The following is a 26,943-nucleotide window of genomic DNA, read 5'->3' as shown; positions in this document are numbered from 1 at the left end:
AGCTACAGCGGCTATTATAGCCTCTTTTTTAGGCAATTGGGGTTAAGTGACTTGCCTAAGGTCACACAGCTAGTGTCAAGTGTTTGGTCTGAGACTGGATTTGAATTCAGGTCCTCCCGACTTTAAGGCTGGTGCTGTATCCACTGCACCACCTAGCTGCCCCCAATTAATTTTTTTTTTTTGGTGAGGCAGTTGGGGTTAAGTGACTTGCCCAGGTCACACAGCTAGTGGGTGTGTCTGAGGCTGGATTTGAATTCAGGTCCTCCTGACTGAAGGGCCAGTGCTCTATTCACTGCACCACCTAGCTGCCCCTATTACAGTCTCTTCCATGGACTCTTGACACTAGACTTCTGGTGGCTTCTCCATGTCACTCCATTCCCAATATTCTTAGGTGAAAGAATAGGAAGGAGTAAATGAGGCATCAGGGTCATATATTCATGGACTATATGGTGGCCCTAGGTGAAGCGATAAGATACCCACTGTAGCACCCGCTGCAGCCACTACTTCTCTCCCCTTTCTGAGGTCCATAGTACTTCTTCGTTTGAAAAGCAGCCAGGGAAAATGAAATTGAGTTCTTTTATAAGATCCTTTTGTGCATGTACACTCAGCTGTGGCTCATCAAAACTTTAAAAGGCTTCTCTTAACCTTAACTCTTAACCTAAGCAGTAGGCAGACAGGAAACAGTGACAAAATTCTGACCTTCCCTTATTAACCATTGGGCATTTCCAGAAGCAGGATTCAAAAGCCTCTTCATAGGTTAGCACCAGACAGCTTGAAGCACCGGTACTCTATTGACTAGTCCCTTCTCTTCTCTTCTGTTTTCTATTCTTTCTTCTCTTCTCTTCTCTCTTTTCCTCTCCTCTACTTTCCCTATTTCTTAGGAAAACTAAACATTCCTAGATTCTTCAACCAATGCTCATAGTGCCATCAAGGATGCAGCTAGCAGTAAAAAGTAAGCAATCATAATTACTAGCTTATGAACTAATACCTCACTCATAAGAATAAAGTTGTATATTCAGTAGTTGAAAATATGCAGAAAATAATCAAAAGCATGTTAGACAACAACACAGTCTCTTAGAATAAAAAAGTGTCACAAAGTTTACACACTAATCTCATTTTTAAATAATACTTTATTGAGTCTTTTTTAATATTACAAAAAGTGCTGCTATAAATACATTTATATATATATATATATATATATATATATATATATATATATATATATACGACTTTCTCCTTTATCTTTAATCTCTTTGGAATATATGTCCAACAGTAGTATCACTGAATCAAAGCACATGTACAGTTAGTGACTTTTTTTCTATTCCTCAGCTCCACCAAAAGTGAAGTTCTCCTATTTTCCACACAGTCCATCCAAAATTCACCACTAGTCCGTCATCACATTTGCCTGTCTGACAAGGTACAAACTCAGAATTGTTTCAAGATTCATTTCACCTATTATTAGGAATTGATCTGAAAGATTCTTTCCTATGGTTGTTGATAGCCTTAATTTATTTCTTCATTTCAAGACTTATCATTTACATTCTTTGACCGTGTATCTACTAGGAAATGGGTTTTTTGTTCTTCTGTATTTGTATAAATTCCCTATATATCATAGATGTCAGACATGCCAAAAATTTTTTTTTGCTAAAATTCTCCTGCCCCCAATTAACTGCTTCTTTTTCAACTCTAGCTGAACTGATTTCTGGTTTTGCCTAAGCTTTTGAGTTTTATATAATGAAAAAAATCATCCATTGTGAAAAAAGAAATAGAGAATAAATAATTGGCATGTCTATAGAACTTTTTTTAAAAGGATGTTCATTGTTCCTGATATAATATTTATAATATATCATCAATCAAATAATATAGTATTATAATACTTGCCAAATTAATCTTGAGATTTATGATATACTTATCAAATTCTAATATCTTATGAAATTTGGCAAAATATAACAAAATTCGTATGGAAGGACAAAATGTCAATAATATTAAGAGAAATTGTGAAAAAGAAAATGATTTACAAAAAGATGACAATAATCTAAAAGAAAACTATTTGAAAAATATTAGAGCACTAATCAAAGCAGCAACTTCTCACGGCTTCAGAACACTGATGATGAAACTTCCCACTCCATCCCAGAAAGTATGTGAACTAGAGATGCAAAATAAGACATGCATTCTCAGAGATGCCATAGAGTTAGTTTGCCTTGCATCAGTATAGATAGGCATACATAGGAACATACATAGGAAAGGGATTCTACTCGAGTGAAAAGGAGTAACTTAGTGAGTGGTAATAAACATGACAAAAATGCATCAATGAAATATTTTAAATGCTCAAAATAAAACAAAAATAGCTCAGAAAAGGTCCCAAATGGAATAATTCTGTTACTACCTAGTTTAATTCAATAGATATACTTTAAAAACAGTACATAACAAATCCATAGTTTTAGTACTATACTCTTTCTTCTTCTCTTATAAATATTGAAATGTTTGTATTTGTTGACGACTTTTAAATTGACAATAAAAAAGAAATAATAGAAGGAAAGGGACTTGTGTTTCTAGAATTCAAATTATACTACAAAACAATTATCAAAACTATTTTGTGCTGGATTAAAAAAAATACCAAAATAACTACATACAAATAAACAAAGATTCTCTCCAGGGAGGGAACTCCCACTGTGATAATGCTCTCCATCATGCAGATCACAGTCCTAGGAAGTTGCCTGACAAAAATCACTGAGAATGAATGATTTGCCCAGGGTCATACAACTAGCACATGTCAAAGACAGAAATTGAAGACAAATGCTCCTAAATCTAAACCCAGGGTTATATGCTATACTACACTCCTTAGGAAACAACAACAACAACAACAACAACAACAATGTTGTATTCCTGCCCTTTTAACAAGAGAAAAGTGGGGGGACTATAGGCCGTCCTGATGCCTGTCTTATTCGAGATGGTTCCTTTTTGCCCCAGTTTTTAGTATTCCCCAGCCCAAGGTAAAATGGAAACAAGAAAGCTCTCTTTATCCAAGCCAGGCCGGACTCCTTGGTTCGGGTAGATGCACTCCGTGGACTAAGGTGCAGAGAACCTCAGACGGTCCGAGTCGCCTCAGGACACTTGGATTGCTGTGACTGGCAGGCCAGACCCTACTCACTCCAGCCTTCCTGGTAGAATAAAACTATCACGGCTGACCCCAACTCTCCGTAAAGTTACAAAGGGTAACAATATCATATAAGATGCTTGAGGGTGGTGAAAAATATAGATACAATAGCCTATATCCAGGTCTGCTTTCCTGTGGGTCAGCATACCAGAAGAGATACACAGTGTGGCCACAGCTAAGGGAAATCTCCCAGGAATACCAGACAATATAAGTCACGTCCTTTTTGAATTCAGGAGGTGGTGCAGTGAATAAAGTGCTGGGCCTGGAGTCAGGAAGACTCATCTTCCTGAGTCTGAGAATGGCCTTGGACACTTGCTAGCTATGTGACTCTAGGCCAGTCAGTTAACCCTTTTTGCCTCAGTTTTCTCATCTGTAAAATGAGCTGGAGAAGGAACTGGCAAACCACTCCAGTTTCTTTGCCAGGAAAACTGTAAATAGGTTCACAAAGAGTCCAGCATGACTGAAATGATACAATAACAAAAAACACCCATATCTGAATCTCCCCCTCAAACCATCAAATACACACACAAACACACACACACACACACACACACACACACACACACACATGCACACACAGCCTGTTCCTACCTCCAGTCTAATTATCCACCATGAGTAGCCACTACTCTCTATCCAACTTGAACTTTCTAACTTACACACACGTGAGAAAGTTCATTGCAATGCAGTGCAATATCGATGCACTGCTCCAGAGCAGTAGCAAAGGTGAAATCAAAAAGTTGAGCAAAGGAGAGGGAGTGCCATTCATGAGTGAGATGCTTTGTGCCATTATCATGTTGTTTAGGATATCATATCGTCAGATTTGAGAATAAAGAGTAAATATTCCTGCTGCTAATAAGAGGAGAACAGTCATGAAGCCCTGTGGCAAACTTGCTTTTTTTGTAGATTAATACCCAAGCAACACTATGTGACAGGCATTTTTAACCATTTTTGTGTTATGGTCCCCTTCAACAGTTTGGTGAAGCCTATGGACCCCATCTAAGAATAATGTTTTCAAATGAATAAAATAAAATACTTAAGATGACAGGAGAAACTAAATATAGTTACCAAAATATATAGTAAAGTATTACTTCATGTAAACATGTTAAAATGTAGGCAAATTGAAGTTAAATTTTATTTTTAAAAGATGTTGTGTGAAGGCTATTGTTGCTTAGCTTGAAAAAAAAAGATTAGATTATCGGGTTGTCTTTGAAAAGGCAACACACATGTCATGTTGAACATCCAATTGATTTTGAGTTGGTTTTTTATTTGTTTGTTTTGGTGGTTATAAGTGTCAGAAACCCCAATTTGCAGAGATTTGTTGTTGCAAATGGGATGACCACTTTCATAGCTGCTCTTGACAGGGCAAGGATTAGCTTCTTTCGAGGACTGGCTTCTTTCAAGGAATGCCAGAATTCACTTAGGCTTTTTGAGTTAACTCCATTTTTTGTCCTAAAATCAATAAATCCCTCTTTAAATAGGTCAACATCTTTAATATAACATATCAGGAAGAAAAGGATTCCAAATCCATGGTCCTGGCATCAAGATAGAAATATCTTTTTAAAGAATTCTTAAATGTTTCCAGGAGTTCATAAATTTATTTTTTCAAATAAATTGAGAGTTTTTTTTTTAATCACCTCCATCTTGGGAAAGCACTTCCTCTAACATTTGAAAATCTATAAGTATATTGGCCTCTACTCTCTTTTTCCATATCAGCAAAAAAAAAAAAGCTTGTAATTTTTCAGTAGCATCCACAATAGTGACTGTAAGACCTTGAATTGAAAGTTTTATTTCACTCATATGGTTAAAAATATCTGCCAGGTAGGCCAACCACTGAATAAAATCTTTTCTTTCAAAGTGTTCCAAAAGCAAGTTTCCTTTTTTTCCCTTTTTTCTGAAAAAGTGAAACTTCTGCCCTTGGTTTAAACAAACACTTCAAGATTTGTCCTCTTGAAAGCCAGTGAACTTCTGTGTGGTAATGAAGAGCTTTATATTCTGTTCCTATTTCTTGACAATATCTTCTAAAAATGCGATGATTCAGAGACTTGCTGCTATTAAATTTGATGGCTCTTCTAATGGGGAAAAATCTTTCAGGGTGGATGGAAGAGTCTTTGTTGCTGCTGCATGTTTGCATAAAAAGAAATGAGATAACAATGCAAGGAGCTTCCTTTTTTCATTAATGTAGTAAAATGAGGAAAATGGATTGGATCACAGGGTTGGAAAAGATGTGGAGTGAACTGTTAGCTCCTGGGATGAATGAAAGCAATACTGAGTTGAATCCTGAGGATGAGACCACATTGAAAATCTTAGAATTTAGTTCAAAGGAAGATAAGGGAGTTGTGTGATTGAAGAAGTCAGGTTCTCTGTTTTCCATACTGATGGGCCTAAAAATGGGGCAGAGACAAATGCAAAAATATGCTGCCAAACAGTGTCCATCTGGAGTTCCTCTAAATACGTGGAATAAGTTTCAAGAATTACATAAAAAGCATTCTGAACCAAAAAACCTTAACAATTTCTACAAGCAAAGGGAGTGAAAGAAAATGTCCCAGAAGAATAAAAAGGAGTCTGACAGTCAACAATCTTCAAATAAAGCCCAGTGGAAGGAGCTTACTCCATATTTTGGAATAAATGATAAGTTTGAACCCTTCATAAATAGTAGGGCTCTTCTGAAGTCAGGCCTTGAAGTGCACATCAACAAATCTTGGCTGAAGGGGATATTGAGAAGGCTGAAGAACTAAGTAATAGGTTAGCTACTCAGGAGCTTGGGGCAAAAATTGCCAAAGTTGTTGCTTGCTGCAACTTTGTAGAAGCTAAAAAAGATGCTGAAACTTCACAGGGGGCCTTAAAAAAGAAGAAACTTGCATGGAAGCTTGAAACAAAGAAGAGCTGGGAAAGCAAAAGCAACATGGGATCATCTATAACTAGGCCTTTGTCCTTGAAAAGTGAAAACTGTTGGTATCTTTCTGTTCAAAGGGAGCCAACTAAATGTGATAAGTTAGGGAAGGTAAACATAATATTAGTGGGTCATTTTGTTAAAAAAAAAATAGTTTTTCTTAAGAAATGTGAGAATACATGTAGTTAAGAAAAATATAAGAAATGTAACGTGTACATATATCAATATTAAAGTTTTAATGAAATCATTGATATGGATATACCCACTATTAATTCATATTGAAACCGCTCTTTGTGCCATAGTAAACAGTATTTTTTGAATTGCTGTGGCCAAAATAAATTTGCCTTCTGGTGACTTCCTTCTAGTAATGAACCTTTCCAAGCATGGTTAGTCTGGTGGTCAGGACAGGTGTACTCTATCAACAAGCCTTGCCTGAATTTACTGGCATATCCTTGAAGGACTCAGGATCATGTGCACTGATAAGGCATCAGTTGGACTTTATTGGAGAAATATACTTATACACAGCAAAATTATTGCTTTTCTAATATTTAATGTTAGCAATTGAGATCCGTGTCACATATGTTTGTGGTCATAAACTATCCTCATAGATTTTCTCTTTTTAAATAATTGTATTTATTTGGTAGTAGGTTGGTCATGGGTGTTACTAAAGAAAAAAATAACTAGATCCGTCAAGAAACATTAATTTCTAATACAAGTGATAGTTTGTCTAAATATTCTCTTCTAGAAAATTGAGGATTTTCCCCCACAGCTGCCTGGTGAAAGTCAATGATAATTTTAAGTAGCTTTGAAGATAGAAAATGTCTTGCAGTTTACTTTGGTTTAAATTCTGCCTGACAATAGACTACCCACATCTCATTGTCTCTTTTATTCCTATGATTCTGTCGACCTGATGTTATTCTTAGAAAGCATATCAGTTGTAAAGTTTGGCGATTGATATTAAATAGATAATCACTTTGACGTTATTTGGAAAATGTTTAAATTTTTAAAAAATATGTGGTTTGGAATATTTCCATTCTTCTTTCCCTTTATTAGATAGACAAACAGACAGAGAGACAGATGGACAGATAGACAGACAGATAGATAGATAGATAGATAGATAGATAGATAGATAGATAGATAGATAGATAGATAGATAGATAGATAGATAGATAGATACTTAATTATTCTGGAGAGTAGATACCTTGGAAGATAATCTTACTTGTCATAATGGAGTATATGAAAATATGCTAGTACTGCAGAATTCTAAAATGAACTTCAAAAGATCCTGTAGAGAACATGTAAGTCATCCCACAGATGGGTGTTCATTCTTTGTATCAAGTTCTCCAAAGGAAAAGATATCACTGTGTTGGTCTTGATTCTCAGAAATGGAGAAGAGCTTGTCACCATTGTCATCAGCTAATGCTGTCTTCTAAGGCCAAATAATACTAATTCTTTTGAATGACTTCCAATTAACCTAATCTAAACCATCTCAAGGTTGTACACAGTTTACACTATGAAAAAACAAACTCAGATTCTTTATGTGAATAGAAATTGGAATATAGATTGGGAGCCAAATATATGTGAAATATTTAAGGAGATGGTATGTGGGTATGCCTTTAAGAAAGCTCAATACACATAAAATCTGAATTTTTAGAAGTTAAATTTTAACACATTGTATCTCAAAAGATTTTTTGGAATCATAGACTTTTAGAATTGAGGTTTTTTATGGCTACAGAAACTAAGGCTCAGACTTGGCCCAAGCCACAGAGTAAGTAAGTAGCAGAATCAGGATTGTAACTGTGGTTTTACTAACTGCCAATCAGGTGTTCTTCAGTTTGCATGGTAGTTTCAAATCAATATGATTTGGTTTTTACAAAACTTTTCTGGAACAGTTGTGCAATGAAATACAACTGTGCTATCCAGAGCATTAAGTAGCTTTACATTGTGGACATTAATGTTGCTTTTTATGTTAGGGGAAAGGGAAATTGTTCATTGCTGTTTGAGATCATAGAAATTGTTGTCTTACTTCCATCTGAGGAAGGATGATTCATTGAGGAAATGGAACTTCAGGAGGTCTTTTACCCAGCTTTATAATTCATCTGACACAAATAACAATCTGAACTGAATATCTTGTTTTTCAATTTCTATTTTTCTCTTTATATGTGACATATATTTGAGGGTACAATTATATGCCATTTATAGAATCCCTGTTATATTCAAAGTCATTCTAAATGTCTAATAGAAAAGATAATACATGCTGTAATGATAACTATTGTATAGACCAATTCTGTAAGGAAATATTGAAAATTTTGTTTAGAAGAAATTTCCTATAGTAGCAGGCATTATTTCTCTGATTTATCAGATAGGTTATTAAAATATAATTTTCTAGAAAAAATAGTAAAATGTGATGTAAAAAGTGTTACAGGAGCTCCATCTGTACATAGAGTCTGAAATTTTCTTCCCAGTCAAAGTTTTGTTTCAAAAAAATAAGTCCATTGTTTCCAAAATGTCAATTGCTTTTTTAATTTTCAAAGGGGACTCACAAAATAAGAATTCTTTCATGGTATCAGCAGGCACCAAGTGCATAAAAATAAGGAGCTGACTACAGTGAAAGATATATGTAGTTACATTAAGTTGTGTACTGAAGGAGAATAGTGAGGCTACTGATTTCCTTGATGACCTTTTGCATAATAATAAAAGAAATAACAACTATTCTAGAACTTATCACATCAATTAACAATGGAACCACTTCCTGTTTTTTCCTCTGTTCCAGGCCACAAATCAGAGCAGATTTCCAGTGCATATGGCTTTACTAAAGAATGCCCAATAGTGAATGGCTTTCTTTTGTTTAAGCTAGTTAGCAATTTTATAGAATACTTCAACAAAAAGGGGGTTTTTTTAAGGCAAATCTGAATTTGAAAATGTCCTGGCTTTTTCAAATTAAGTTTTCTTCACATGAAAAGATCTAGATCTGAGTTCAAATCCTGTCTCAGACACTTAATAGCCATGTGACCCTGGGCAAATCACTGAATTTGTTTGCCTCAGTTTCCTCATCTATAAAATGGAGATAATAACAGCACCCACATCTCAAACTTACTGTGAGAATCAAATGATCTAATATTTGTAAAACTGCTTAGCATAGTGACTGGAACTTAGTAGGTGCTATATAAATGCTTATCCTCCCCTGCCCTTCCCCCTGTCATACTCAAGTTTCTCCATCTGTAAAAAGGAGCTAATAATAGCACCTATTTCCTAAGGTTGATGAAATGATTAAAAATGATATAATAATTTTAAAGTGCTTTGCAAACCTTAAAACACTATAAAGATGGTAGTTATGATTATTTTTGGTATGGATAGATGAGGTATTTTCAGTTTTTTATACTTCTATTCACAAGACATTTTTGGCATAAAATAAAACAACACTGTGGCTTTTGTGTCTGTCATGTTTGTTAATGTAAATGCATCCATTTGATACTAGTTTACATCATATTTTCTTTTCTTCAAAATTCCAATTTAAATTGGGTATATAAAACCATAAAATAAAGCTAAAATAAAATGTTTGATTCAATTGATATTTTCAAAGAGTATTTTTTATAAATCTGCATAGAAATTAGACATTTGTATGTTAATTAAGTAAAGTATAAGACATTTAAGAAATGTGTATGACAAATAGGTAAAATAAGGCAGGTGTTACAGTTTATCCAAAGTTCTAACACTTTTATTGTCTTTTAATTCTTCTGTCTGGAGAAGGAAATGGCAAAACACTTTAACATCTTTGCCAAGAAAACCCCAAATGGGGTCCTGAAGAGTCTGATGTGACTGAAACGACTGAACAGTTCTTCTACAGACAAGCAGATTACAGTGGTAGCTCAGGAGTCATGTCCTTCTTGGAATTCAGCTATTGTCACATGTGACTATCTCTGCCTTCTGATACATAATGGTTCTCATTTCTGATATTGTTTGCAGTTTCCTTGTAAAGTCTTTTTAAAATGCGTGGTATTTTCACAGAATAATAACACATAAACACTACTTTTACAATATACTATGTTTTACAACATATGCCTTTACTCTGTAACACAATGTACAAAAACAGTACGAAGAGAAAAAACAAATAAAAGAACCATTCAACTCACAGAACTTACACATATTTTTGTGATTTGCATCAATTTGTATAATGAAATTTGTTAGCAATAATAAGAATATACTTTAAATAGCACACTTCAACAGTTATTTCCACCATCAGATGTGTTTGAACTTGCCTGGTCTACACTGTAACCTATGTACATATGTTGCAAGATTCTGTGCCCCTTTATAGAGAACTATAAATTCATTTGAACTGCCTGGTTTTACAAAACTTCAGCAAAAATGAAAACTACTAACCTCCTTCAGAACAGTTATGTGGCTCAGTGAATCGTGTACTGGGCCTGGAATCAGGAAGACTCATTTTCCTGAGTTCAAAATCAGTTTCAGACATTTAATAGCTATGTGACCCCGGACAAGTCACTTAACCCTGTTTGCCTCAGTTTCCTCATCAATAAAATGAGCTGGAGAAGAATATGGCAAACCACTTCAGTATCTTTGCTAAGAAAACCCCAAATGGGGTCACGAACAGTTGGACATGACTGAAATGACTGAACAACAAAAATCTCCTTCCATATATTGATTAAAAATAACAGATAGAGAATATTGGGAAACAACACTGACGTCCATGTTTCTGATATATCTTCTCCATGAGAATATACAATTTCCCTGTTTGGTGGTTCAATAACTACAAAGCTCAGAATTGCTCAATAGTTGGCCAGCTATGTGGCTTGTGCATCTGTAGAGACTACAATCACACGTGATCTAGAAGCAGGTCTAATAATGTCAATCATTTGAAGTAGTGGTCCCCACAAATATGTTTCAAGATATCTGTGACATTTGTAATGTGATATGAAACCATAATTTCTATTGGTGACAAAATCACATGTATCACTAATGCTATTGTGATTTATTGCCTATATTCATGAATGAAGGAAATGATAATTTCCATTACCGAAAATAAAATTCAGGTTTGTGAAAATAAAGATGTAATTTTTCTCATCTAAGTTCTTGGGATCGCTAAAATTTATACATAAACCCCTTACAGTATTCATGGACTCTAAGTAAATAACCCCTCATGTAAAGGTTTGGGAATGTCTCACATGCATTTTTTTCAATACTCAGGAAACTTGTCCACCATGAACATCACTCCTTCCTCTCCTCTGTCTTCCAAAGGGCAGGTGCCTAGAGAAGCCATGTATGTTTGTACTTCCTCTATCTCTGGACATCTTATGGACTTTGGCTGCACTTGACACCTCTCCACTAGCTAAGGATCAGCCTTTGAGTATACATGACTCTATGATGAAAATGTCTTCTGAGAACCCCTAGGCAGCATTTTTGATATAGCAGCTGTCTGAGATTTACCCCCTTCTGCTCCGTATTAGAACTCTAAACACAGCAATCACTACAGCTCCTTCCACTGTTTTTTCCACCCTGTGGTACTGACCAAGTTTAATCAGAGCTCAACCATTTGACCTAGTCATGGTCTTGTCATCATGTTCCTCCTACTGCTCCTTCCCTGAGGAAGTTGCTCAGAGCTAGTTCCACTAGAGAAACCTAATAAGGTGAGGAATGTGAATAGCTTCAACTCCTTTGGGATATACACTTTCCGAACAATAAAATACCATCACTACTTCTATGCCTATTAGTAATCCAAAATTTCCCACATCCAAAACTCATCTTTTAATCTTGCCCACAAAGTGCTAGGATGGGTTCTCACTGTTGTCGTGCAAATTCAAGAGAGCATGATTTTGAGGTGAGATTTGTGAGTGAATAGGTCAAGTTCATGGTAGTCCTAAGCAATAATTCACCACATTCAGTCTCCAAAAGAAAAAATGGTGAATGAGCCTGAGTAGAGACTTTTGGAGGCCAGGATGGACTATATACAAGGAAATGCATGTGATCTAGCCAGATCTGGGTTCCCTTAATGCAGTTTTTGTTCTTTATTGAATCCCCCTGCTGCCTTCCGTGATTCTGCTCTTCTTTAATATGTGATGAGTGACCCAGATCTCCTTTTCAGATGTCATTCCCAATTCATAAAGTTTAGCATTTGCTGAAACTCTCATATGTCTGCCAGTTGCATAGATGGATAAAATCCATAGGCCAGAAGGTGAGCTTCCAAAGACTAAAGACATCTGTATTGCATTATTCTTGGAAAACTCAATGTCAATAGGAATCAGGCCCAGTCCTACCATAAGTGTATAGTGTAACAATATAGATACTAGATGGTGCAGTAGATAGAGTGCTGGACCTGGGGTCAGGAAGATTGAATACTTATTAGGTATATGATCTTGGGCTAATTATTTAACACCTATCCACTTCAGTTTCCTGTAAAATGTGGATAAAGGCAGCAGGGTTGTTGTGAGATAAAATAAGGTATTTGTAAAGTGCTTCACAAACCTTAAAGTTCTACATAAATTTTAGCCGTTATTGTTGCTGCTGTCATTATCATATCCTTGTACTCGCTGGTCTATCAGCGTTAAACTGTAGTAAGCAATAGATTAATTCTTAACCTTTTTTGAAGTATTATACAGAATTCGGTTGTGAATCTGTATGAGGATCCCATGTAGATAAATGACATTTAGAAAATATAATGCTACAGGGTAAATAAAAAGAACAACTATATAGTAAAAACTTTAAAGTGGATGTAACAAAATTACAAAGATCCAGTAGGACTCAAATGAAGAGATATGAGAAGACAGTCCCATCCCTTCATGGAGGTGGGAGATACTCAGGTGTTACACACTGCACATGTTTTTGGCCTTTTTCAATGTATAGATAAACTATGCTGACTTTCCCCCCTTAAAAAAAAACAGCTTTGTTATATGAGATGACTCTCTGGGAAAGGGAGTGGAAGGATACTTGGGATAACTGATGACATAAGAAACAGAAGTCATCAATAAAAACTTATTTAAGAAAAAGGAAAAAATACTGTCTATGATACACATGACAACTTGGGAAATAGGATCAAGGGGAACATTCTGAAGAAATTCTCCATTACATTGGGGATGGTAGTATGCCTGGTGGTAATTCAGTTATAAAATCGTGATTAAGGAGGGACCACTGATAAGTGTAGGAATGTCTATGGTTTCTATCAGAATCTCTTCATAGATTTGTGCCAATCACAGGTTCAGACATAATGCCAAATATCCTGTGCCCAGTCAGAGCACCATTGATACCATAACATTCCATTTTGGGGTCCTCATGTTTTCCAGTTCTCAGTTCAAGAGATTGTCATGATGACATTACAATACCTTCTCTTGATAGTGCAGTGACAATTCCAACCCATTCCTGGGAGAACCACAGCTTGATTACTCCCTGCTTTCTTACTAATGCTTATCACACATCAGGAGACATGACAGCTGATACTGAGCTGCTTCCTCTTCAGGTCCCAAAGCTTGAGCCAGTCTATCAGCTAGGACATTTCTCATTCCAGACACGTGAACGAACCAGAAAAAAGGCTGGAAACAAAAATCAACTGGGCATGATGCCATTTGGTGGTATACTGGATGAAGCATGGGGCCTGGAGTTGGGAAGTCTTACCTTCCTGAGTACAAATCTGGCCTCAGACACTTATGAGTTATGTGATCCTGGGCAAGTCACGTAACCCCATTTGCCTCAGTTTCTTCATCTATAAAATGAGCTGGAGAAGGAAACGGCAAGCCATTCTAGTATCTTTACCAAGAAAACCCCAAATGGGGTCATGAAGAGTCAGACATGACTGAAACAATGAACAACAATAATGATGCCACTAAGTGAACTAAGCCTCTCTAAAATAAGCTGAGCTTTTATGACTTCTTACTAAATGAATCAAAGTGAATGAGAGAATGAATGAATGACCATCTATTAAGCACTCACCGTCTGCCCAGCACTGTTAGAACCATAACTAGAAGCTTAGCACCCACCAAATAACGTCACCAAATTTCCAAGGCAGGATTCGTATCAAGCAGTCCTTAGTCCATCATGGTTTATTTCCTTCCTACTGAGGCAACTAATGAAAGCAATATGTGAGTTGAATGTCTAAAGTCTCAGCCTATGAACATTTTCCTTTTCCAGCAAATTGTAAATCAGCAGCACCTCAATAGACACCTGGTAGTATCTGTCACCACAAAAAAGCAATCTGGTTTTGGATGTCTTAGCAAGAGCAGAGTCATGAAGCTCTCCTAGGTGTAGAAAGATCCCCTCCTCCGGGCCCACATTTCTCTTGAGTAATATTTCTTTTCTCGGTAAAGTGTGTGAAGGGTCCTGTCAAACCTGAGTACTTTGGAATGAGCTCCGTGTAAAATTTCATCATCCCAAGGGAACTCTGCATGGCTTTTTAATTTCTTCTGGCAGAATCCATTCTTGTAAGACCCATACCTGTTGGGACAATTTATAATCCTTTTGGACTGAAGAAAAATTTAAACAAGGTTTCCTGGCTCTGGTGGAAGATAGACTTATAAGAGAACCATTGAGAAGCAACTGGGGAAGTATTTCTCAAACTTGCATAATGTTTTCCTGCTCTTATTGGTGGAAAAAAATCAGAATTTTGGCCAAATTGGCTATAGTATATTGATCAGGAAAATCTGCCAAAATCTCATTAATCAATTGTTGGAATGTGCTCCCTTTCCCACTTCAATTATTCCTAGAGCACTTTTCTTGAATATCTCCTTTGCCTTCATCATGCCTTTTTTTATATACTTATCTCTGAATATGTTTTATCCCCTGTCCCCAGAAGACTATAAGAGTAAGGGCTACATAATATTTTATCTTTGTATCCCTAACTTTTTTTGCAAGGGGAAGACTGGACTTTTGTTTTAGCCTTATAGAGCATTCCTCATATAGGAACTTCTTCCACTTATACAGAACAGCGATATTTCTGCAACTTAAAGTCTCAGAGAGTGGCCTAGGCAAGGACTGAGAGATCAACTGTCTTGCCTACGGTCACACACCTGACATATGTCAAAGGCAGGACTCAAACCTAGGTTTTCCTGGCTCTAACCCTGGCACTCTGTCCAATATACACACTGACTTTTGCCATACTCATTGAAGTACTTAATGACTTTTTGTTAAATTTAATTGGATGGCTTTAAATGAATTAACTAATCTAAAAGAGATGGTCTTTTTTAAAATGCCCAAACAACTTCTAAAAGGTGTGGTTCTCACAAGACAAACATGAAATAAAGCCTTATTCCCTGAACGCTAGCCAAAATTCTGGAAAGAAATCAAAATTGTTTGGCTCTGATGATACTCTCCTTCATGCCTCAGTAATCAATACAGAGGTTAAACTTCCTTCCTTTCTTGGAAACAACAACAAAAGAACACTCTTGAAGAACCTAATAGTTCTTCTGATATATTTATACTGGTGTCTCTGTCTACCACTTATTTAGCTTATAAATTAACTCATGCAAGAATGAGGAATTGGGGTAAAATTCAGTGGAGAGAGAATATCTAGGTGCTGTAATTACAGTACATAGGTAATCATTACAGATGTAATCATTACTAAAAAGCTTTCCAATAGGTCTTGATACTTACCACATAAGAATTCCTTCCACTGTCCATTAAGGTAGTGGGCCATAATCAAAGTGGAAGTTCTGAGTGTCTTCTGGGTCCTATCCAGTCAGTTCTTGCCTGTGAAAACTACAGTAGCCTGAACTCCACTCATTGCTAAGATTATATTACATCAGTCATAGAAGTTCAAATAGCACTTATGCTACAATCATGTCTACTTGGCCCAGGATCGAAGTTAAGAATCTCAGGGAAGGACAAGCAGCTGTCCAGAGAACACAACTAACTTTCTACCACATCTACTCTACTGATTAAATCAGGAGAATGTCCTCATGATCTCTTATAGCCCAAGAAGACCATGGACTAATGTGAAACCTTTATCTCAGGACACTTGCCATCTCTTCACAGTCTATTAATGAGTATCCCTTCCTAGGATCATCCCTTCTATTGTTAGCACTTTCTTGAGTAATAGCAAGTTTTATTTCCTTAAAAAAAAACCACAACAATTTATTATGCAGTTAACATTAAACAGGAAAAAAGCATACATTTACAACTATTTGTACTTTAAATGAATTTCTGTGCATAATATGTCCACAACAATGTAATTACTCCCTCTGTATCCTTTTTCACTCTGTTTGACTTTTCTCTTTATTTGGTTTGTCCTTTGTTCTTTGTTTTTGGTCAATGTCAGTATGCATACTATTTTTCTGGTTTCTGCTTTCTTTGCTTCAAATGACTTCATATATCTTTCCAAATTTCTTTATGTTCCTATTTATCATTTTAATGGCATTGTAGTATATTCCATTACATTGATATACTGTAGTTTATTTAGTCATTCACCAACTGCTGGACATTTAAGTTATTCCCAGTTCTTTCCACTTATAACAATTCATATATATGCGTATATGTCTGACACGTTTGTGTGTGTGAAGAGATATCTCTATTTTCTTTATAGAGGCACTCTTAGGGTACATTCCCAATAATGGGATTGAATTGAATCAGAGGGAATTATTCTTTTCTTGACTTTTTGTAGGCTGCCAGATTGTTCTTCAAAAAGATTCTACTAATTTGCAATTCTCCACAGCTAAGATAAATGTTTTATCTTTTTTTCCAATTTTAATAGATCATTTTCTTGTATTTAATTTTATGATCCAATGGAAATTTATGATGAAATATGGTGTGAATCAATATATTTTTTGCAATGTCACTAATCAGTTTTCCAATAACATGTATTAAATAATGAATTGTTTCTCTAGTTATTAACTATAGGTTTATCAAACACTAATCTTTTGTAGGTATTTAGTTCTTTTTCTTGAATTTATTTTCCTATTGGTTTTTTCTATTTTTGCCTAGAACCAGATAATATAAAGCAGTTCACATTAAAACTATATTTTGTACTCTAGAAAATCAAATCCACTTTCACACACTTTTCTTTCTTCAAATTAACCTTTAATATCTTTACCAATAAGAGGCAGCAGGGTATAAGGGACAGAGTCCTGAGGTTGGAGTTAAGGAGACCTGGGCTCAAATCCTGATTTTGACATTTGCTGATTGTGTGATCCAAGGGCAGCTAGGTGACACAGTGAATAGAGTGCCTGGCTTAGAGTGTTTGGCCAGGCATTTTCCTGAGTTCAAATATGGCCCCAGACACTTACTAGCTCTGTGATCCTGGGCAAGTTACTTAACCTCATTAGGCTCAGTTTCCTCATCTGTAAAATATATTGGAGAAGGAAATGGCAAACCACTCCAGTATCTTTGCCAAGAAAACAGACCCAAATGGGGTTACAGAGTCAGACACAACTGAAAATGACTGAGATTGTATGATCCTAAGAAAGTTATTTAGCTTTCATGCAATACACTTAGAATTTAACCTCAAAGATCTAAATATGCTACATGAGGAAGTAGAAATAATGCCAAAGAAAGTAAAACAGACCAAAGCACCTAAACCTGACTGAATAGAGAGAGAGAGGGTCTGGTGCTCATGGCAAAACCATTTTGAGAATGCTGAGTAATCAGTTGTTAAGGATTTCAGAGAAAGGATAAGTAGGATCCCATGGACTAAAATTCTACCAGAGAAGTCAGCCCAAAAGGAATGAGAAATTCTCAAAAATAAATTCAAAAAGCATACAAAGGGAAATAATTCTAATAAGGAGGAAAAATATAAATTGTCCAAAGAGACTTGTGGATCAATAGGAAATTCACCAACTTAGATTTTTTAAAATAATATACAGAAGATAAAAACAAGGGTAGATAAGAGATGAATACAAAAACATTCTAGTACTATAAGATAGTGTCAGGAATGCTAAAGCACAGAAAAAATGAGCTAAGGCTAGTGAGGAAAGCTTCTGACAACAAAGTTTTCTTAAGCTACATTGAGGAAATGAAGAGGATAAAAGAGGACATTCGGCCATTGTTCAGGGTAGAGAAGGTCTGTAAAAGCAAAAAGAAAGCAGAGCTGCTCAATTATCATACTTCTGTTTTCTCTGCTAAGAGAAATGGCCTTGGTACTGGGAAGGAATGAACAAAAGTCGCTTACCCAAAATAAGTAGTTGATACCCAATAAGGAGTTGATACCCAAAATAAGTAAGGCGCTAATAGGAGAATCACTGATGCTGGACATTTAGGTTGTTCCCAGTTCTTTCAATTTACAATTCTCACATATATGCACATTTCTTACATGTATGTTTGCATGTGTGTCCTTGATGTCCTGGGTGAATGCAAATCACTCAGCCTGGATGAACTATATCCTCGTGAATAGAAACAACTAGTGAGTATGATTTCTGACTGTCAGTGATCTTTGAAAGTCCCTGAAGAATGGAAGAGATTCCACAGAACTGAAGGTAAATGTACCAATTTAAGGAGGGATGAGAAGAGAGACAGAGAGATAGACAGAGACACAAAGACAGAGAGACTGAGTTTAACTTGAATTCCAAGCAAAATGCTGGAGCAGGCTTTTACAGATGATATTCTATAGCAGACTACATCTTTGTAGTTACACAGTAGACTAAAAGGTAGAGAGAATACAAGATCCTACTGTGTTTATTGTTTGTTGACTATAAAAAAGCTTTTGTCTCAGTAAACAAAAATGTTACCTTAAAGGCTGTCCTCATGTAAAGCATCTTTCATTCTTTGTCAAAATCAGATGTTATCTCCTGAAAGATGTAACTGCAGAAATAACCTTGTTCAATGGACCTCTTAAGTTTACCGCTCCCTGATACCTTACAACCCTCTAATATTATCTGCTCCTTCTTTCTAGTCTCTGATGATGAAGTAATCTTTCAACTTGCCAACGCTAACCTCAACTTGCCAACTCTAATTAGCTTCTCTTGATCCCAACCTGTGCCATCTTCTCCAACAAAAGTCCTTGATCATCTTCTTCTCTTCTCTTCTCTCTCTCTTTCTTCCTCTTTCCCTCCTTCCCTACATTTCAATCTCACCATATCTAAAGGTTCCTTCCTTGCTGCCTACAAATAGGTCTGTTGTGCTGCTGTTGTTCGGTCAGTCACGTCCAACTCTTCATGACACATTTGGAGTTTTCTTGGAAAATATACTGGAGTGGTTTGCTATGTCCTTTTCTAGCTCATTTTACAGATGAGGAAAATGAGGCAAACAGGGTGAAGTGATTTGCCCAGGGTCACACAGCTAGTGAGCGTCTGAAGCTGAATTTAAAGTCGTGAAAATGAGTCTTCCTGATTTCAGGCCTGGCGCTTTATCAACTGAGCCACGTAGCTGACCCTCAAATAGGTCTATGTCTCCCCCATTCTGGGGGAAAAAAACCTTTACTACATCCTACTATACCAAAAAGACATTATTCTATATTTCTCCTCTTCTTCTCAATTAAATTCCTTTTAAAAATCATCTACACATTCTGAGAGCTATCCAGAACAGGCTTCTCACATTCCTCACACACTACCCTCCATTTCCTGTTTCCATGCCTTCACCCCTACTGTTTCTCTTGCCCAAAATGTACTCTCTCCTCACTTCTATTAGAATACCTTACTTCCTTTAAAGCTCTACTCAAATTCTACTGCAAGAAACCCGTACTGAACTCTTACCTGCTAGTATTCTCCCCAGGAATGTCTTGTATATACTTATATTATTTATGTTTTCTACCTTGATAAAATGTAAGTTCCTTGAGGGCAGAACTGTTTCATTTTTGTCACTGTGTTCTCGGTGCCTAACAAAGTACCTGGCACATAGTAGGTGCTTAATAAATTAATATGAATTGAAATAGGAAGCTTTGGTAGACATCCTTTTGAGTGTGAAGGATTGAGGGTACAGTGGGAATTGAGAGGAGAAAAGTTGGGACAGTCTTTATGCCGAATGAGATGAGTCAATAAGGGAAGACTGTCAAGCATCAAGGGTACTATCTATTATGTTCCATGAATTTCTAATAGGGCTAATTAGCTTGGTTTTGCAAGTTTCTCCAGCATTCTACAGTAGCCCTAAGGGATACTGCAGGAAAAGATATTAACCATGGATGAGGTTTCACAGATCTGGGATGACAGAAAGTCAAGCAGAAAAAAGGATTCTAGGATAGTAACCAGTGAAACAAAGGGTGCACGCATTGGGTCAAGGGCAGCAATAGAGGAAAATAAAGGCGGAGGAGGCACAGTGGGAAAAGATGAATTAGGAGACTAGGGCTTAATCAAAGGGAGTAGACATGAAGAATAGGCTTATTGTGATTGAATAGGGGACGGAGGAGCCAAGTATTTATTAAACACCTACTATGTGTCAGGCCCTGTGCTAAGTGCTTTACAAATATCATCTCAATTGATTCTCAATTGCAAGTAGAATATGCAGCAGGACAGAAAATTCAGCTTTCTTTCTACTGCACATTGCTACCTCTCTCAAGTCCTGTAATTCCTTTTGTTGGATAATCCAATCAAATGCAGTGGCAGCAAGATGGTCTGTTATGTTTCTGCTTTTGAAGGAATGTGCATTTCCTGCCTGTGTCCATACCACTCCCCAATCCATCCATTGTGGGTTGTTTTGTATTAACTTCAGTTAAAGACTTGCTAAACATATTCCTAGGTTTAGGGACACATACTATGAATGAATATGTAACCCCATAGTCCCTTGTTCTCTGCTGACAAAGTAATTTTTTTTTTTTTGCAAAAGTACCTGGTGGTATGGTGTTTTCCCTACAGACTCTTTCTTTTGCATACATGATATATTCTCTGATTTTTCAAAGAACATATTTTCTGTGGAGAAAGTATTATATTATTAGTAGTTTTGCAAATGTCTTCATTTTACTAGCATAGAAACAGCTTCATTTAGCTCAAATCACCTTTATAAATGACCATTTTAACAGGATATTGGTACATATTAAGCTGATTTGGCATACATAAAGCCCTCATTTGTACCTACTCAGCAAACTGATAGTTACCTCCTTGCAATGTGGGCTATGTATTCTGGAAAATTCTTACTTTAAATTTCTGTTGGTCAAAATCATGTTTACATTTGCAAGACATTCCTGGGGAGAGTACTAGCAGGTAAGAGTTCAGTACGGGTTTCTTGCAGTAGAATTTGAGTAGAGCTTTAAAGGAAGTAAGGTATTCTAATAGAAGTGAGGAGAGAGTACATTTTGGGCAAGAGAAACAGTAGGGGTGAAGGCATGGAAACAGGAAATGGAGGGTAGTGTGTGAGGAATGTAAGGAACTTTACCTCTCTCAGATTTAAGATTTGAATTTTAAAAATTCGTTTTATAGCGAGACAGTTTTACATTGGCATTTTCCACTCATTATACTGATATGTTCTAAATGCACTGAACTTTTTGGGTAGTGATTAAAACTCATTAATTTTTTAAAACAGTCAGTAATACTTACCTGGCCATCTGCATTTAATAAATATTTAGCATAAGAAAACAAATGTTTCTATAGATTAAGATGCAAGTATATTGGCATTATGACACTTTAATTACTAGGCTATGTTGTTAAAGCTTTAAGCTAACGCTATTCAGTTTTTACTTTGTAAGCTCTAATTTGCTCATTGCTAGGTGACATAGTAGGTAAAGTGTTGGACTTGGAATCAGGAACATCTAAGTTCAAATCCTGCCTCAGAAGATACATACTAGCTGCATGACCCTGGACAAGTCGCTTAACTTCTCTCAGTTTCTTCGTCTGTAAAGCTGGGATAATACAGTGCCCATCTCACAGGGTTGTTGTGAACAGAGGTATCAAAAAACTCCCAAGTGCCATCTGAACCAAATTAAAATGTAATTGAGAATTTTTTAAAAAATAAAAACACAATAAAACATAGATAACATTGCATTTGAAAACTAAGTCACCATGCAGTCTGCAAGAATCTCTATCCTCTGATTGTGAGAATCAAATGAGTTAACATACAAAGTGGTTTGCAAACCTTTAAGCACTAGATAAATACTAGCTTGGGGAAGTTAGGTGGTACAGCAGATAGAGCTCAGGCACTGGAGTCAGGAACTCCAGTTCCAATCCAGCCTCAGACACTTACTAGCTGTGTGAACCTGGGCAAGTCACTTACCCTGTTTGCCTCAGTTTCCTCATCTGTAAAATGAGCTAGAGAAGGAAATAGCAAATCCCTGTCTTTCATCTGATGTGCAACAAGCAAATGAAAACAGGTCTCCAAAACACTAATTATTAGAGAAATTCAAATTAAAAGAACTCTGAGGTCCCACCTCATACTCATCAGATTAGCAAAGTTGACCAAAAAAAAAAAGAAAGAAAATAACAATTTTTGGAAGGACTGAGGGAAAATAAATATATTAATATTCTGTTAGAGGAGCTGTGAATCAGTCCACCCATTAGGGAAAGCAATTTGGAAGTATGCCCCCAAAGTAACTAGACTGTTCATATACTTTGACCTAGTGATAGCACTACTATATTACAAAAAAGATCAAAGAGAGAGGGAAATGATTCATATGTACAAAAATATGTATAGCATTTCTTTTTGTTATAGCAAAGAACTGGAAACTAAAGGGGTGCCCACCAACTAGGGAATGGCTAAACAAATTACGGGATATTGAGTGGTAATGGAATATTACTCTTACATATAATAGAATATTATAAGTAAGCAACATAATAGAATATGGCATTACAATAGTAGTGATATTTGGCAATGAAATATTTTTGTTCAATAAGAGACCTGGGAAGATTTGTATGTGCTGATGCAAAATGAAGCAAGCAGAACCAGGAGGATAATTTGTACAACATTGTAAAGGGAACCATCTGTGAAAGACTTAAGTACCCTGATCAGTACCCCTGTGATTCCAGAGGACTGATGATGAAGCATGCTACTCACCTCCTGATAGAAAGATGATGAACGTAAGATGCAAAATAAGACCTATAATTTCTGACCTAGCCAATGTGAAAGTTTGTTTTGTATTTGTATAAGGATTTCTCTTTTTCTCATTTTGTGGAGGGATTAAGGAATCAGTGTAGCCAAATTTTAAAAGAAAGAAAAAGAAAAGATGGTCACCGAATCATTTTTAAATACTCAGAAGAACAGAAGGTACAAAAGAATTACAGATAAGCAAAGTAGCTTTGAAAATTACTTGTTGAATTTGTTATATATTTTAAAAGAAAAGCAAGCTGTACATTTGTTTATAAAAGAAAGCAAGCTGTTTGCTTCTAGGCCTTTTGGCTCAGATTAAGTGTGTGTATTTGTGTGCGTGTGTGTATGTATGTGTGTGTGTGTGTGTGTGTGTTATCTTATGTATTTACATGGCTCTGGTTTTATTGATTCCCAGTTTTATTGGTGTGCTGATTCTGAACTGATGCCTCAAGCCACTTACCAATTTTGAGGAGTGATGACCTGTGTGACACTCCAGTATTAATCTGCTGTCACTTGCTTTCACCAACCACTGTGGTACAGATTTTAATGAGTCTCACTGGCTGTGTCAACCCATTCCTGGTAGTCTCAACAGCTCTTGTGTTCCTCAACTGAGTGGAACTATTACCCAATGGCATGATCCTATTTTAAATAGATTAGTTAAAACCTTTAGAGTGTCAAACACAATTGAGGTACAGATAGACTTGGAATTTTCAGGATTTGGCTTAATGACTGGATCTAGTAATTTTAGAAAATGAAAACTACATTGACACTATCATGTATACTACCATACCCTTCAAAAATAGATATTCTGCCTTTCAATCAGCCAGAGCTGACAAAATTGAAAATTCTGATGTTGCATAATTCCATTAGATGGAGTAGAGACATACATACATATATACATAGATACACATATATGTGTGTGTATACATAGAATGTGCAACTGAGATAAGGCTGTTCATGGAAAGGACTTTTAGAGAAGAATATAAAGAGAAGTGATTATAATTTATTATAATAAAATGTTGGTAATATGCAATATTTCATTGTATTTCTCTATTACTTTCTTATAATTATTGCTTACATGTACTGCATTTTTTAAAAGCAAGCTGTACTTATTGATCCACTTTTTCTGTTTTACTGTGGATATGGGGAATGCTTATTTTGTTTAGTGTTTGTTAAGTTTGGAATTTTAATAAATGAATAGGGACATGCAACCCAATTCCCTTCATGACCAGTGTCCTACTCAGACACTTACTTCATCAGGGATGAAGACAATCATGGATACTTGAAGGCTAGCCAAATGGGCACAAACTCTTGTTGGTTCTACCATTCTGGAAAAACTTCAAGTGTAGGTCAAGTGATGGACTATGTGTCTGTTATCTAAGGAACAACCAAGTTGCATTCAGAGAAGTTCATCACTAAAAGGTTGACCATAACTATCCATGAAGACTAGCTGTTAAACTAGGGGAAACTTGCATTGGCAGAGGGACAAAAATCACAGATGTTTTGAATTACTGAAGTAGTGGCATATTTCTTGTTCCTTACAAATCATGCTCCATCTCCCATCCCTCCAATCCCATCCTTTGAATTAGCTGTCTACTGCACTTATGCAGCACATGCTTTGAGGCAACTAACCCAGCTCCATCATACCCTGACAAATTGGTCCTCATCCCCAGATTCTTATGCTCTGAAAGCACACATTACTCATGTGTGCACACACATGTGTGTATATGTATATATATATGTATGTATGTATGTACATATGTATGTCTGTGTTGTCTCCACCATTGAAATGTAAGCTTCTTGAGGGCAGGAACTGTTTTCGCTTTTGGTTTGTATCTCCAGTGCTTGGCATGGTGTCTACCATATCGTAAGTACTTAAACTTTGTTGACTAAATTAGTATGTTACTTGGTATTACTAATTATCTTTTTAGATACATATCCTGTCTCTTCAACAGTGATCCCCATAATTGCTCTCTCTACTGCAGGACTTTAAATATAATCTTTTGGATCTCCAATATTTGTTTTGGAAAAAAAGAAAGTTAAATTGAATGTCAGGTAAGTACTGTATACAAGAGTTGGGAGTTGGTCAGGAAGATTTCCCTTTATTCTTTCCAGGCTAGAATAAGTTATATTAGTTAGATGAAAATTTTTAAAGACATACTCACATTCTCACCCTGGAGCTTCAGCACACCAGTTGTGCTTGAGGTATGGGAACCTCAATCTTTTAATTATTCATTCAACAAACATTTATTGAGCTACTACTGTGTTCCCAGCACGGAACAAATTGCTGCAGGAAATGCAAAAAATAATTGGAAAACATAACTCCTATGCTTCAGTAGCTTACAATCTAGCTAGAAAGATGGAAAATACATTTCAGAGCTACCAAAGAATTACAAGGCAATGTAAATGTACAATGTAAGTATTAGATTTTATTTTTGAAATGCTGAGACAATTGTAAGTAGAGTATGCTATTTAATAAAGATTTCTTGGAGAAATTGAAATGAGTTAGTCCTTGAAAGAAGTACATCAGATTTGGCTTTCCAGAAAGGAAGTTGAAGAGCATTTCATGTCAGAGAAATAGGTCGAGCAAAGATCAAAACAATCAGAGGTTATTCAAGGTACAGTAAGGAGGCTAGACTGGCTACAGCAGAGTGCTCATGTATCAGAGTAGTGAAAAAAAAAAGTCCAGATTGGCTCAGCTAATGTTAGTCCTTGAAAGACTGAGGAATGTAGATTGGTATGTAGGCTATTGAACAAGACAGTGTAGTCCTGTAATGAAAGCAAGTGTTCAGAGTGCATTGAAGTAGGGATAAATTAGATGTAGAGGGACCAGCTAAAGGGTTGTTAAAGTAAATCAATGAGAGCCTGGTCTCGGATAGATTTTGTGAAAATGTAGAGAAAGTCTCAAATTTAAGAGTCATAGAAAAAGAACCAGGGGGATTTGACAAATAAACTAAAGCTAAGGTTGGAGCCAGAGATAGTAGAGGAATGAGTGGCTTTGCCATTGGAAAACTTGGAGAAATTAGAATGTGAAGCAGATTCACTCTGGGTTTGAGGTACATCATGATGTCCAAAGAGATCTTTTAGAGAGCTGGAAGTACAATGAGGATGAAATATCACAGCTGGAAATACAGTTGTAGAATTGAAAATTTGAGAAAGAATATAGGTTCTGGAAGAATATGAAAAGGGGGGAAATGGAGGACAAAACCTTGGAGGGCGTTCACTGACATGTGATAGAAGGAAGAAAAGGAACCACTTAAAGGAAAGGAAGAAGGGAAGTTAGGAGAGTGTCCAGGTACAGAACTATAGCAGACTAATCACTAGAAATGGAATCATTGAGGGGAAAGGAAAAAGGAAAATCAGAAGAGTATAATGGTATAGAATCATAGTGGGTTGATTAATGTCCAATGTAAAAAAAAAGCTCAAGAAAGATATGAACTGAGAAAAAACATGTTCTACCTGTCCAGAAGGTAATAGGTAATAGAGTTATTTCAGTGGAGTGATAGGGGAAGAATTAGATCCCAATGAGTCAAAAATGCAGTGGGGTAAGTTAATGTGGAGACTAGTGGTTGACCATTGCTCAAGAAGTATAGCTATGAAAGGAAAGAAAAGAATAGGAAATTCTGAAATGATTCAGGCTTCTCTAATAAGCTCAAGGTCTTTTTACTACCTGATCCAGTAACTGAAGGGAGAGAGATTGAAGTCTTTGGTCTTTTGATCCTAATCTGTGAAATGTTGCTAAATACCAGTAGTACCTACCTCACAGGGTTGTTGTGAGGCTCAAATGGCATGGAAAATGTTCAGCATTTTGTAAATCTGAACAGGTTATATGTCCTTCAGCTCTCATCATCATTCTTAGATAATCCTTTTTTTCTTCCATTTTTATTTTCTGTTACTCTGAACCTCACAATTATCAATAAACATGAGCATTCACATACATATAGAAGGACACAAAATGAAGACTACACATGAAACTATGAATCTCTATGACAAACAACTTGCATTTTACAAAAGAATA

General features: G+C 36.2%; 1 pseudogene; it reads left to right on the top strand.

The window, feature by feature from the left end:
* Positions 1-5,379: 5,379 nt before the first annotated feature.
* The window catches only part of LOC110192237 (protein FAM204A pseudogene), a 63,055-nt pseudogene continuing 41,491 nt past the window's right edge, over positions 5,380-26,943 (top strand).

This window comes from Phascolarctos cinereus, unplaced genomic scaffold (genome assembly GCF_003287225.1).
Source record: "Phascolarctos cinereus isolate Bilbo 61053 unplaced genomic scaffold, phaCin_HiC Scaffold_3;HRSCAF=262, whole genome shotgun sequence".
NCBI lineage: Eukaryota > Metazoa > Chordata > Mammalia > Diprotodontia > Phascolarctidae > Phascolarctos > Phascolarctos cinereus.
The sequence above is the reverse complement of the archived record's forward strand: the minus strand, read 5'-3'. Positions and strand labels throughout refer to the sequence as shown.